The sequence below is a fragment of the Lissotriton vulgaris genome, chromosome 1_1, assembly GCF_964263255.1.
Source record: "Lissotriton vulgaris chromosome 1_1, aLisVul1.2, whole genome shotgun sequence".
NCBI lineage: Eukaryota > Metazoa > Chordata > Amphibia > Caudata > Salamandridae > Lissotriton > Lissotriton vulgaris.
In genome coordinates this window covers 1457889855-1457903610 of record NC_141685.1, presented here as the reverse complement: position 1 = coordinate 1457903610, position 13756 = coordinate 1457889855, and positions in this window count along the sequence as shown.

The following is a 13756-nucleotide window of genomic DNA, read 5'->3' as shown; positions in this document are numbered from 1 at the left end:
AGATTGTCAAGGCCTGCCATAGGAGTGACTTATAGGTTACTATGTGTCTATATATAAGGTAGATGTAGGTATACTATATCTAAGTAAGGGGTGCTTACACCACCATACCCAGGCTGCAAGTGCAGACCTGTGGTATCAGTTTGGAAGACTAATCAGGGGTGGCACAATACATGCTTCAGCCTCTGGTAGGCTTCTGGGGTACCTATGCCCTGGGTACCTAGGGTACCATATACAGGGACTCAGAAAGGTGACCCAGTAGCCAATCTGGTATGTACCTAAAGTAAATGCAGTACATTTTATAGAAAAGCAGATAGACTGGGGCTCTGAATAGCAGGGTCCCAGTCCAACTAAGTTGAAAACCAGCAAAACACCAGGCAAAAAGTGTGGGTAACCATATAGTCAGATTCCACCTTCCTACATAACCCCCACAAATGAAAGGAGATAAGGCTAACCTTGTCCAGGTGAGCCTATATTGACGAAGTGACCATATAAGGAAGTACCTGCACTAGCATGGTTACCCCCTGCCTTATGGTCCACTAAGCAATCCCTCACCCTAGGGGTATAAGATGGTCTCCACCATAGGGAGTCATTATTAAGCATGGGGGTAAAATCCATTTCACGGGCGAATTTGCGGATTTTTGGCGATTTCGCGATCTGTGAATCACGCGAATTTGCCCAAAAATCCGCAAATTCGCAAGCTACGAATTATTTTGCTTGGTCGCGCTTGAAAAATACAATATCGCGCGCGCGGTGTGCTGCGCCATTTTCGATCTTGCTGCGTGATCGCGCAAGAGTTTTTCTAACGCAATTACGTTATCGCGGCTTGCCATCTTGTACAGCCAGAGTTTGACAATGCGAGTACGTCATAAAGGCCCGCGATCACGCATTGCGTGAGTAAACAATGCCGAACACGTACATGCGGCACGCAGCTGACTTCCGGCGGGAGATTTGAACAGCTTGCGTTCCCGAAATTGCAAAAATTGCAATTCTGCACAAGAAATCCACCGCAGGAAGCATAAACCTTGTGAAAATTATTTTGATCAGAATAACTCCTCAGATTGACATTTGGCTGCACTTTCTGGTGCAGGAGTCCATTTTTTGGGGTGGGGAGGGAGGAAGGAAGTGCCCCAGAGTCTCCAACTTCCTGTTCCTGTCCAGCGGGCTCCTCCCAGTGCTTTGTCCATGTCCTGGTCACTTTTGATTTGGCTGTGGAGCTGGAAGGATTACTTTTTGTGGCTGCTGCTGGATATTTGTATTTGAGGACTATTTGGACTTTGGAGTTTGGATCACTTTTGGACTTGAGATTTTACAAGTAAGTTGGTGTTATTTGTTTGGGGCATTGCAGTTGAGGCAACTACAGTTCTAAAACTTTTTTCACAACTTTAACAAAATATATATTGTGGGTAGCCACAGTATCCATTAGGCCCAGGGTTAGTCATGGGTGCATGATACAACTGTTTCTGTGATTTTTTTAACTTAATTCTCATTTATGTCATGGAATTTTAGCTCACTGTTATATGTTGATTTTTTTTTAATTTTTGGGGTGCCTGTAAAGCCTCACTAACCAGTAGGCCCAGGTGTACTGAGTGGTGCATGGACCTAGTCTTTCTATGGGGTGTCTTGAATTTAAACATCATTGAGGGCATGGATGGCATTGGATTGTGGTGATTTCTGTGTGTTTTTCGACTTTTTCGGTTGGTGTTGGGGCCTGGCCTGTGTGTGGGGGCCATTTTAAGGCCTGGGACAGGCAGGGCCTGGCCATGTGGTGGAGGTGAAGGGGCCCTTTTGAACCCAGGCAGTGTGCTCAGGCATGCACCCAGTTTGCCTTGTTTTTAACCATTATTCCCAGGAGTACTCAGTGGTGCATGGGCCTAGTCTTTCTGTGGGGTGTCTTGAATTTAAACATCATTGAGGGCATGGATGGCATGGGATTGTGGTGATTATTGTGTGTTTTTCGACTTTTTGGGTTGGTGTTGGGGCCTGGCCATGTGGGTGTGGGCCATTTTGAGGCCTGAGACAGGCAGGACCTGGCCATGTGGTGGGGGTGAAGGGGCCATTTTGAAGCCAGTCAGTGTGCTCAGGCCTGCACCCAGTTTGCCTTGCTTTCAACTATTATGCTCAGTGGTACTCAGTGGTGCATGGGCCTAGTCTTTCTGTGGGGTGTCTTGAATTTAAACATCATTGAGGGCATGGATGGCATGTGATTGTGGTGATTATTGTGTGTTTTTCGACTTTTTGGGTTGGTGTTGGGGCCTGGCCATGTGGGTGGGGGCCATTTTGAGGCCTGGGACAGGCAGGGCCTGGCCATGTGGTGGGGGTGAAGGGGCCATTTTAAAGCCAGGCAGTGTGCTCAGGCCTGCACCCAGTTTGCCTTGCTTTCAACTATTATGCTCAGTGGTACTCAGTGGTGCATGGGCCTAGTCTTTCTGTGGGGTGTCTTGAATTTAAACATCATTGAGGGCATGGATGGCATTGGATTGTGGCGATTTTTTGAGTGTTTTTCTACTTTTTGGGGTGTATAACTGATGTTCCTCTGGCTTCCATTGCATTTAGGTGCACAAGAGAACCACTAGTGCCAGGAAGAAGTCCTGCAGCGGTGTGTGCAGCACAACGTCACGTGACGTCACGGATGGCCACAGACAAGACAACTCTGCAACTCGTGCAACTGCGGCCTGCTGGTCTGACATCTCAAGAAGATGGCCCCAAAGAAAGTTGGCCGTAGCGCCTCAGGGAAAAAAGTTGCCAGTGCCACTGCCAGTAAGAAGGAGCAGAAGAAGCAAGTGGCACCACCTACCAAGGAGACCGATGTGACTACCGACACCTTTTTGGGGGGAAAAAACTACGCCTGCAGCAGCAGCGGTGTCCGCCGGGGACCAAGCTGGAAGCAGCACCTCCGCTTCATTGGGCTCAGTGCCACCACACCAAGTTAGGTCCAAGAACATGAGTGCTGCTGCGGCAGCCACTTTGGTTGTTCAATCACCATCGACCAGTGATCTTGGCTCATTACAAGAAAGTACCATCCAATCAATGCCGGATGTAACTCAGGTCAACAACCACAGCCATAAACACAGGTGCAACTAGTACAAGCGCAAGTACATGGGCAAGGAGAGGCGCAAGGAGAGGCGCAAGGAGAGGCGCAAGGAGAGGCGCAAGGAGAGGCGCATGGAGAGGTGCATGGAGAGGTGCAACTAGAGGTTCATGGAGCAGCACAACTGCCTACAACGCTTGTTCCTCCAGAAGTAGGGGCACATCAGGAAATTGATATTCAAGAGGAGGTATATCATATTATATTTATATTTATTCATTTGTAGAGCTCTTGGTTACACCAACGGTGTGTCCCCGCGCTATCATCCGAGGAAGCCACTCCTCCTGATGATGATCCATTGTCCTCCAGATCCCCAGCAAGAAAAAGGTCAAGGAGGGATACTACTACTACTACAAGTTCTTCTTCAAGCCCCCTTCATTCTGATGACCTTGGTCGTGATTGGAACCCAGCAATGTAGTCTGAGAGTGAGTCACGCCATGAGCCGACAAAGGTAGCTAAGCCTAAAAGAAAGGCTCCCGCAAGTCTTTGACTTATGGGTGATGACGACGAACAGGAAGTGGTGCCTTCTGCTGCTGATGAACAGTCTGACGACGACCCAGTCATCACAGTCGTCACTCCAGCCCCAGTGGGCATGCAGCAGACACACATTTTGACACTATCCCAAATGGCTGCTGAGCCGGATATGGGCGGCGTGGCACTGGTACCACCACCTTAACTACAACACCAACACGACCTACACCTTCCACCTTCTTTAGTCAGAAGGGCCAGCATGGACCTCCATCCAGCTCGACCTCAAGTAGTGGTGCTGTAAGTGAACAACAGAAACAAATTCAGCCACACCCATTCTCCACTTCATCTGGCATTGAAAGTCAAAGTAGCACCTCCACCACCAGCAGACATTGCCAGTCCCCAGCTTGGGACTTCTTTACTGTTAGCGCAAAGGCGGAAAACATGGTCGTTTGTTCGATTTGTAAAGTATCCGTTAGTCGGGGTGCGCTTGGTACCAACTATGGTACCGGAGTCCAGAGAGGTCATCTCAAGAAACACCACACTATCATTTGGGAATCACACATGAGGAAGATCGAGGAAGGCAAAAGAAAAACAAATCCAAATGTATCCCTTGATATTGCATCTGATGATGACGAGAGGCTGATCGTGCAGGGGGGAAGTGAAGAAGCGACAGACATTTTTTCTGGTACACTGAGTACCGCTGGCAGCAGCACTGCAGTGGTATCGCCCACACCCTCTACCCCTGCAACATCTATGAGGCACACTAAGAGTCTGGGAGAGTCACCAATGCGAAAAACTACATCCCTGGGCCTAACTGGTTTGAAGACGTCATCATCATCATCACGTAAAATGATCCAGCCCACCATTTGCGGAATGTTGTGGTCGGAGCCGCCATTTGAACGCAACCACCCAACGGTACGTCTGTATAACACAAAGATGGCTAAAATGCTAGCGCTGGACCTTCTCCCTTTTTCTTTCGTGGAAGGGGTGGGGTTTCTAGAATTAGTGGCAACAGTCTGCCTTAAATGGAAGGTTCCTAGCCGGTCCTATTTTGCCAGAGTTGCGGTTCCAGCACTACATCAAGATGTGCTGGAGGTGATTGCAGCTTTGTAGAAAAGTGCTGTTCACACTATCCACTTGACAACAGACATGTGGACCAGTTGCCAAGCCCTTGATTACATGTGCATCAATGCACACTGGGTCTCTTTTGCAGGGTCTTTTGCAGGGGTTAGAGACAAGTCAAGTGCAGTTGTTGACACAGTTATTCAAGCTACTCGGAAACATGCAACATTAGCCATGTTTGTCATGGAGAAAACTCATACTGCAAAAACATTTTGGAGGAGTTTAACAGTAAGGTCTCTAAATGGCTGCAACCAAGAAATCGCCTAGTTGGTTATGTTTCCACAGATAATGGCAGTAATATAGGCAAGGCCATGCAGCAAGGTGACTATTTCAGAGTGGCGTGTTTGGCGCACTGTATAAACCTGGTTGTGCAAGATTTCTTGAAAAATGAAAACACATTCAAGAAGTTACTGACCACCTGCCAAAGAATCTGCACACATTTCAGCCATTCTTTTAAGGCCTGGAAGGAGCTGAGGAGCATTCAGCATGAACGTAAAGTGCCAGTCAAAGGACTCATCCAGGAGGTGGCAACACGTTGGAACTCAACCTTTTACATGCTTGTGCGTCTGTCTGATCAGTGCATGGTAATCAATGAGTATGTCTTTAAACTAGGTTCTACTATGAAAGACATGAAGCTAGAGTTGGAGGAATGGAAGCTAGTTAAAAGCCTGACAGACATGCTTCGTCCTTTTGAGGTCTTCAAGCGTGAAGTCGGTAGGGAGGGCTGTTCTTTTGGCAAAGCTATCCCATTGTTGGTCATGCTAGAGCACCAACTGAAGGTGGTGTGTTCAACGTTCAGAGATGATGTTGAAAAGCAAGACGCATATCCATTGGCGGAGAGGTTATTAAGCCGCCTAGTTGCCAATGAAAGGCTTAAACACATACATACAGAACATTTGTGCCACTATTCTGGTTCCACGGTACAAAAAGGCAGTGGCCAGCAAAGCATTCATTCCTTTTGATGAAGCAGATGTTTCAAAGTACAAACATTGGCTAGCTGTGTCAGCCACTCGGTTCGAAAAAGATCGGCAGAAAATTCAAGGAGCCGGCAGAAGTCCAACTGAATCAGCAGGCCATCCAACGTCAAGTTCCACTTCTGAAGCTGTGGGCGAAGGGAGTCACTTTCCCTCACAGACGTTAACGACACCAGCAGCAACCGTATCATCATCCTTACCTGCACCAGGCCCAGCCATAATATTGTCGGAAGCGGATTGGCTAACTCATCAAGGGTTTGCTCGTTCCAGTGCTGCAAAGGCCACAGAAGATATGCAAAGTGGAGCAACCGTGGAGAACGTTGAATCGATGGTGCAGGCCTATCTGGATGACCCAACAGAGGTCTTTGTTAATAAGAACCCATTGCTGTATTGGTACAGGAAAATGGCTCTCTGGATACTGATCACCAACCTGGCTATAAATTAATTGTCTTGCCCACTCGCAAGCATGTCTTCTGAACGTGTTTTCAGTGCTGCTGGTGCCATTGTAACTTCAAAAAGGACCTGCCTCTCGGCCAAAAATGTGGAGAGTTTAACACTGATCAAGATGAATCAGCACTTCATACCACCAGATTACAAAGTATGTGAATGCCCGCAGGAAGAAGAGGACACTGACTTAGGTGACAGAAGTTCTTCTCTGTTACCTGACCTACTCCCGTCTAAATTCATGGAGTTTGAGGACGAGCTCTACTTCCCTGACACTGAGCCCTGAAAATGACTTCCTTTTGGCACTCTTGGCACTTTGAATTCACCGGGACTCACCGGGGCTGACATCACCACTGGCTGCAGGTTCCCCCCCGCCGCCGCAACCGGAACTCCACGCGGCCGCCGAGCGGGGGGACCACAATACCCAGAGACCTTTGCCTGCTGCTCCGCCCCTACCCACCCACAGACATGCCCGGAAGGAGCAGATAAGGAGAGAAACCCATCTGGGGAGCGGGCAACTCTTGGCACTTTGAATTCACCGGGACTCACCGGGGCTGACATCACCACTGGCTGCAGGTCCCCCCCGCCGCCGTGACCGGAACTCCACGCGGCCGCCGAGCGGGGGGACCACAATACCCAGAGACCTTTGCTTGCTGCTCCGCCCCTACCCGCCCACAGACGCGCCCGGAAGGCGCAGATAAGGAGAGAAACCCTTCCGCGTCGCGGAACGCGCGCGGGCGACGCCGGGCTAAGCCCGGGCAAAGGGCGGGCCCTCTACGGCCCTCAGAGGCCAGAAGAGGCCGGGACGGGCTACCCCACCTGACTTTTCCATAGGAGGAGGTATAGAGACACTCTTTACTCATTGACTTGCACTGTACTGCTTATTGCCGCTTTTTGGGGGTATTGTATACAAAACATGTCCATTTGGGAGGAGCTCAATTACCTGTGTGGCACCAAGTATGTCCCGGATGCATCACCCCCCTATTATGGGCAGTAACTCTGAAAATTCAAATGGCACTCCGCGGGACCTACCACTACCTTTAAATAAAGACAAAACTCAAGCCAATGCACTGCCTCGGGGTCTCAACATTAAAAGGAAGCATGACGGGGAAAATGTCAATGAGAACCAACCAAAAATCCAAAAATTGTGCACCAGCCCTACATTACCCCCCTCTAACCCAACCACATCAATGGCGGATATGGCTGTGGATAAAATAGATGACCCTGTATCGTCCTCCCAATTGACTCTACTGGCTCAGCTCGAGCAATTGTTACTATCTGTCATATCACCTTTGGTAATTACACTTAATGACCTGGGGGACAGGCTGACTAGCATTGAGAAATTAATTAAAAGGAATTCTCCACCAACCAATAAGATGGCAATACCCGTTTGTTCTAATCTTCCCATTACCCCTGAAAAGTTTAAGTCAATTACACGTAAGAATGCCCAAACTCAATTACTACCTCTTAATACACCTACCGCAACAGGTCCTAAAGCGTCATTGAAACCCCCGTTAATAAATCACACAGTGGCCAGAGCCGAACCAGAAAGAGTGCCATGTATTAACTTACCTCCTGAAGCCGCCCCATATGTGACTGTCCTCTCTGGGGTTCCTGCACTTAGCCAGGGAAAACACGAAACACATCAGGACCTGCTAAATAAGGTTATTTTTTGGTTACAGAACAACAGACCTTTGCCACCTGATCTAGATGGTGGAATCCTGAGCGTCAGGAGGGTGGGGTGGTTAGGTACGCTGCCCAAAGACACCTCTGGGGACCTGGTGTTAATTAAATTTAAGAATAGGAACATCGTCCCCTACTTACGATCCTGCCAGCCCAAAGAAGGGGATGGCCCCATTTGCATTTGGGACTTGCATGACTTCTACCCGAGCATCCCACACATTCCGTTACTTAGATCAATGGCAAAGAAATACAACTCCTGGGGAAGGGGATCTTGTGCACCTAGCGCCACTCGCCTTCTAGCCTCTAATAGATTTGAACCACTGTTTACAAATTGTATTTTCTGAGAACCAACTACAAGAGACCACTCATGAGTACTAGCTTAATTGACACGGTAGTATGCAATTAATAAGAAAATTGCTGACATAGGTTTGCCTGATGTTCTTCCCCTGAACCTTAAGCTATTTTGTGGCACTGTATGCATGACCCTTTTTGTTTTTTTAGAGCTGTTCTACCTGATAATGAGACGTTTTATATTGATTAGCTGATCCGTCATACTTATTTAACCCTGTTCTAATAGTTGATATAACTTTGTAATGAAATGTTAAGGTATTTATTTATGTATTGTTGCTGCTTTTATGATTTTTAAACCAAAATCGAATAAAGCTAATCTGACTTCCTTTTTTTCGTCCTTATTCACTTTTATTCCTGTGTGTCTTTCTTTGTTTTGCAACTTTTACCACAACAAAACTCTAATCACCAAATCACAACAAGTCCATCAGCAGCACTGTCTTCATCTTATATTCCTTATTGATTTGAAGGTGTTGCAGTCTGCATTCCTGAGGTTCACAAGTTCACAACTCAATCATGCTCCTTTATACTCCTCCTACAGACTCCCCCTATCCATTTCCCTCATGGCAGATGTATGGATTACGACGAGTCCCCTCAAGTGGGACTGAAATTACTGACTGACTACATGCTTGCTGATTGCTGACAGAGTTACTTCTGAAATTGATCGGAGAGGCTGCCCTGTGGGCCCTCACTTTGCAAAAAAGATGCGGACAAAAAGTAGAACAGGTAATGAATAATTGAGAAGATGGCATGCAGTGGACAGCAATGGCTGTCTGGCTCTGATGAAACCAATTGCTGTTTGTTTTTTGTGCATGAAATGATGATTCATATGTCTTGTCTTAGTTATTATTTAATCTTTTAGACAGTAATTGTAACTCATGTCAACAACTCTGTTTTTTTACCTTGTTTAATTAAAATTGTACTTCAAAGTCAGGGGCCACTATATTGCATTTCACAATATGTAAAATGTCCTTGGAGCGGACTCACTTCCCAATATAACATGATGATTGAGTAAATAATATATATTTTTTCTTTACAGTCACTCACTGGGATGGATGGATGGATCATCCGCGTCGGTTTACGGAAGAACTATGGCCATTTCGTGAGTGGCAAACAGGTAAACCAGTCTAAAACAACTACTACAGCAGAACTACATGTCTGTCTATTCTTGGTATGTATTGGTCGAGGGCGAGGCAGTGTACTGTTGTTGTTATGCCAGGCAGAGTCCACTCCAGACAGCAGTTCATGTAAAATTGGGGCTATGTGGCTTGCTGCATACAATTAGATATGCTTTGTCTGGCTGACAAAGAGCCTAGGTATGCTACATCAGGTTGCTTCACTCGTGCCTGCCTTGACCCTCTGCATGGCACTTCCTCAAGCTTGGGCCAAACATCTGTTATGTTAGCAAAATGTGCTGTTTTTCGCAAATCTCGTGAAATTACCGAAAAATTGCAAATTCTTGAGCGGAACGGATTTTTGGCCCATGCTTGCGGCAGGGCCATGCAGACGGTCAAGGCAGGCACCACTGAGTGAAGCATCCTCCTGATGTAGCATACCTAGGCTCTTTGACACAGAGAGACAAAGCATATCTAGGGTTTAGGGTTCAGTGCGATTTACTAGGGTTTTTAAGTTTAAGTTGGTATGGTTCACGCTGATTCTAGGGCTCGGGGCCTGATACAGGTTCATTCATAATGGTGTTGGCAATGTTTTAGGGGGGTTTGGGGTTCTTTGGTCCAGAATTGGCAGAATTTTGACCTTTTTGGGTGTTTTGCGGGCGCATGTGTTTGGGTGAAAACTAAGTGAACACTAGTCGTAGACCTTCTTCTTCTTCTTCTTCTTCTTCTTCTTCTTCTTCTTCTTCTTCAAAGAGCGCAGTGGTTTGATTTTGCTCTGCCTTGCTGAGATTCTTGTGAATCGCTGGAACAAGTGACTGTCCAGGTAAGGTTCAAGAGGATCGAAGTAGTGGAAGTGCTGAAAACAGCAATGTTTTGTGAACAGCGCAATTTGCCATGTTTTGAATATACCAGTATTGCATGTTTTGGGGGGCTGTTTGGGGGTGTTATAGATTTGTGGGGGAGGGTCTGGGGGTCTGGGAGCACTGCTGGGATAACATAATTTTGATTGGAAGTGATTTGAAGAAAATCCATGGTGGGAAAGAGGAGTTAGGGCATAGCTGCAGAGCGCGTTTGGACCGATGTTGACTGGTTGGCTGAAAATTTTCTAAGTATGAGTTTTTGCATTCTTGCTTTTTACTGTTTAGGGGTGTTCTGCTTTTTTGCGGGTGGCTGCAGGGGTCTGGGGGCATAGCTCGGAAGGTCTAATATCGGAATCAAGTGTTTTGGACCAAATCCATGGTGAAAAAGTTTTTCAGTTTTTGCTCACTTGCCTGTTTTTGGGTTGCTGTTTGGGGGGCTTCTAGGTTATTAGGGGTGGATTTTGGGGTCTGGGAGCACTGCTGGCACAGTCTAATTTGTATTGCATTTGTTTTTCAGAAAATCCATGGTGGAAAAGGGGAGTTAGGGCCTAGCTGCACAGCGTATTTGGACTGAATTGAAGGTAGGCCCATTTTTGCTTTTTGCCTATTTGGGGGTGTTCTGTTTTTTTGCGGGTGGCTGCAGGGATATGGAGGCATAGTTTCGTAGGTCTAATATCGGAATCAAGTGTTTTGGACCAAATCCATGGTGGAAAAGTTTTTGCGTTTTTGCTCACTTGCCTGTCTTTGGAGTGCTGTTTGGGGGGCTTACAGGTTTTTGTGGTGGGTTTTGGTGTCTGGGAGCACTGCTGGCACAGTCTAATGTTGATTACATTTGTTTTTCAGGAAATCCATGGTGGAAAAGGGGAGTTAGGGCCTAGCTGCACAGCGCATTTGGACAGAATTGAAGGAAGGCCCATTTTTGCTTTTTGCCTGTTTGGGGGTGTTCTGCTTTTTTTCGGGTGGCTGCAGGGGTCTGGGGGCATTGCTGGGAAGATCTAATACCGGATAAAAGTGGTTTGAAGAAAATCGGAGGTGAAAAAGTTTTTGCGTTTTTGCTCACTTGCCTGTCTTTGGAGTGCTGTTTGGGGGGCTTCTAGGTTTTTGTGGGTGGGTTTTGTATCTGGGAGCACTGCTGGCACAGTCTAATAATGATTGCATTTGTTTTTCAGGAAATCCATTGTGAAAAAGGGGAGTTAGGGCGTAGCTGCAGAGCGCATTTGGACAGAAGTCTCACTTTTTGCGGTTTTGTTTTTTGGCTGTTTGGGTTGTTAAACTTGTTTTCGCCTGGTTTGACGGGTCTGGGGGCATTGCTAGGATGGTCTAATACCGGATAAAAGTGTTTTGGATAAAATCCATGGTGAAAAAGTTTTTAACTTTTCTGAGTTTTTGCTCACTTTCGTGTTTTCGGGGGCCTGCTTGGGGGGGGTTCCTGGTGTTTGGGGGGGTTGGGGAGTCTCGGAGCAACGCTGGGTATGGATAGTTTTGATTGCAAGTGGTTTGAAGAAAATCCATGGTGGCAAAGGGGAGTTAGCGCCTAGCTGCAGAGCGCGCAAGGAGTGATGTGGGAACTAGGCATAACTTTGTAAAAGTCCCCATTTTTGCATTTTTGCTTTTTGGCTGTTTAGGGGGTTTAAACTTGTTTTCGCCTGGGTTGACGGGTCTGGGGGCATTGCTAGGAAGGTCTAATACCCGATAAAAGTGTTTTGGGTAAAATCCATGGTGAAAAAGCTTTTCGCTCACTTTTGTGTTTTCAGGGGCCTGCTTGGGGCGGTTCCTGGTGTTTTGGGGGGTTGGGGAGTCTTGAAGCAACGCTGGGTTTGGATAGTTTTGATTGCAAGTGGTTTGAATAAAATCCATGGTGGCAAAGGGAGGTTAGGGCCTAGCTGCAGAGCGCGCACAAAGTGATGTGGGAACTAGGCATACATTTGTCAAAGTCCCCATTTTTGCATTTTTGCTTTTTGGCTGTTTGGGGGGGTTAAACTTGTTTTCGCCTGGGTTGACAGGTCTGGGGGCATTGCTAGGAAGGTCTAATACCGGATAAAAGTGTTTTGGATAAAATCCATGGTGAAAAAGTTTTTACCTTTTCAGAGTTTTCGCTCACTTTCGGGTTTTCGGGGGCCTGCTTGGGGGGGGGGGGTTCCTGGTGTTTGGGGGGGTTGGGGAGTCTTGGAGCAACGCTGGGTATAGATACTTTTGATTGCAAGTGGTTTGGAGAAAATCCATGGTGGCAAAGGGGAGTTAGGTCCTAGTTGAAGAAAGCGTTTGACACCATTTTTTAAATTAGGGCTCGTTAGGGTTAGCAGTATTGCATGTGTTTGGGGGTGTTCGAGATTTTGGCAACTGGGTTCTGGGGTCTACTCTTGGAGCACTTGTCGAGAAATGTCTAATTTTGGTTGCAAGTGGTTTGAAGAAAATCCATGGTGGGAAAGGGGGGGTTTTGGCCTACTTTACTTTCAAAGTACGTTTTGTCACCATTTTCCACTAGGCCTCAGACAGGTAGCAGTATCGCACGTTTTTTGGGGTCTGATTGGAGGTATTCTACATTTTAGCATCTGGGTTTAAGGGTCTGGGAGCACTGCTGGGAAGGTCTAATTTTTTTTGTTCTAAAATCGTAGTTTACAGTACACCTAGCTCTAGGGGAAAGATCCGCAAAATTCGCCCCTTCTTATTTATCCTTCAAAAGGAGACTCAGAGTACGCCCTTGCGAAACTATTGTACTGTCGTTTCTGAAACTGAAAGTTTGACTTTTTGCACTACACAGCCTTCGTACCGTATATTTTTTTCTCAGTGGTGTTTAATATCACTTCCTGTTTTTCCATCAGCATTTACAGGGCGGCTTTCACCCTGTGCAATGGAAAAAAGGATGAAGTCAGGCTTCACATTAGCGAGCCGCAATTCAGCATCCGCCAGGCAGGCAGTGGACAGGGTGTCTTCTGGTCACCAACATTGATCGACGGAGCGTCAGATGGAACGGAGGAGTACCGCAAATAAGAGGAATGGCTGGATGCATGCAACTTCTCAAATTCAACAGGACAAGTATAACAACATACAGTAACAGTATCCATTCATTTCTACTTATCTTTTAAGTAATGTTATTGCTGTGAACTTCTATGAGTGGGATTCTGCATTTCTTTGCTCTCTGCTTCTAAATTCATCCTTCCAGCCATTATATAGTTTTACTTTGCTATTTTACAAACTAATTTAATGAACAAAGTGTTTCTCTGAGTGCAGAGATAGGCAAGTGAAAACGCATATTTACTGCAGCCCTGTACTGTCGCATTCTTTCATTCATTAGAAAGTACTACTTAGTTTAAGTAACCTAACCATCCATTTAGCAATCAACTTCATGCCTGCAGTAGTGCATGCACTTCCTTTATGTCCCTTAAAATATTCATGGATATCTTCGTATCCAAAGATTTGTTTATCTTCATTTGTTGTTTGTCCATGCTGTGTTTTTTTTTCCTTTCTCAACAAAACTTTCCCAAAAAAACCCATTCCCATCCAATTTCCAAACCCTAACCCTCTTCCCCCGGGCTGTGTGGTTTTCATTGATGTGTGAGTAAATGACAGCAATAATTCCACACACTTGTTGGGGAAGATAAGGTCATACCAACTGAAAATGAATTACATTTTAAGGCTGGTGAAGGAATCTGA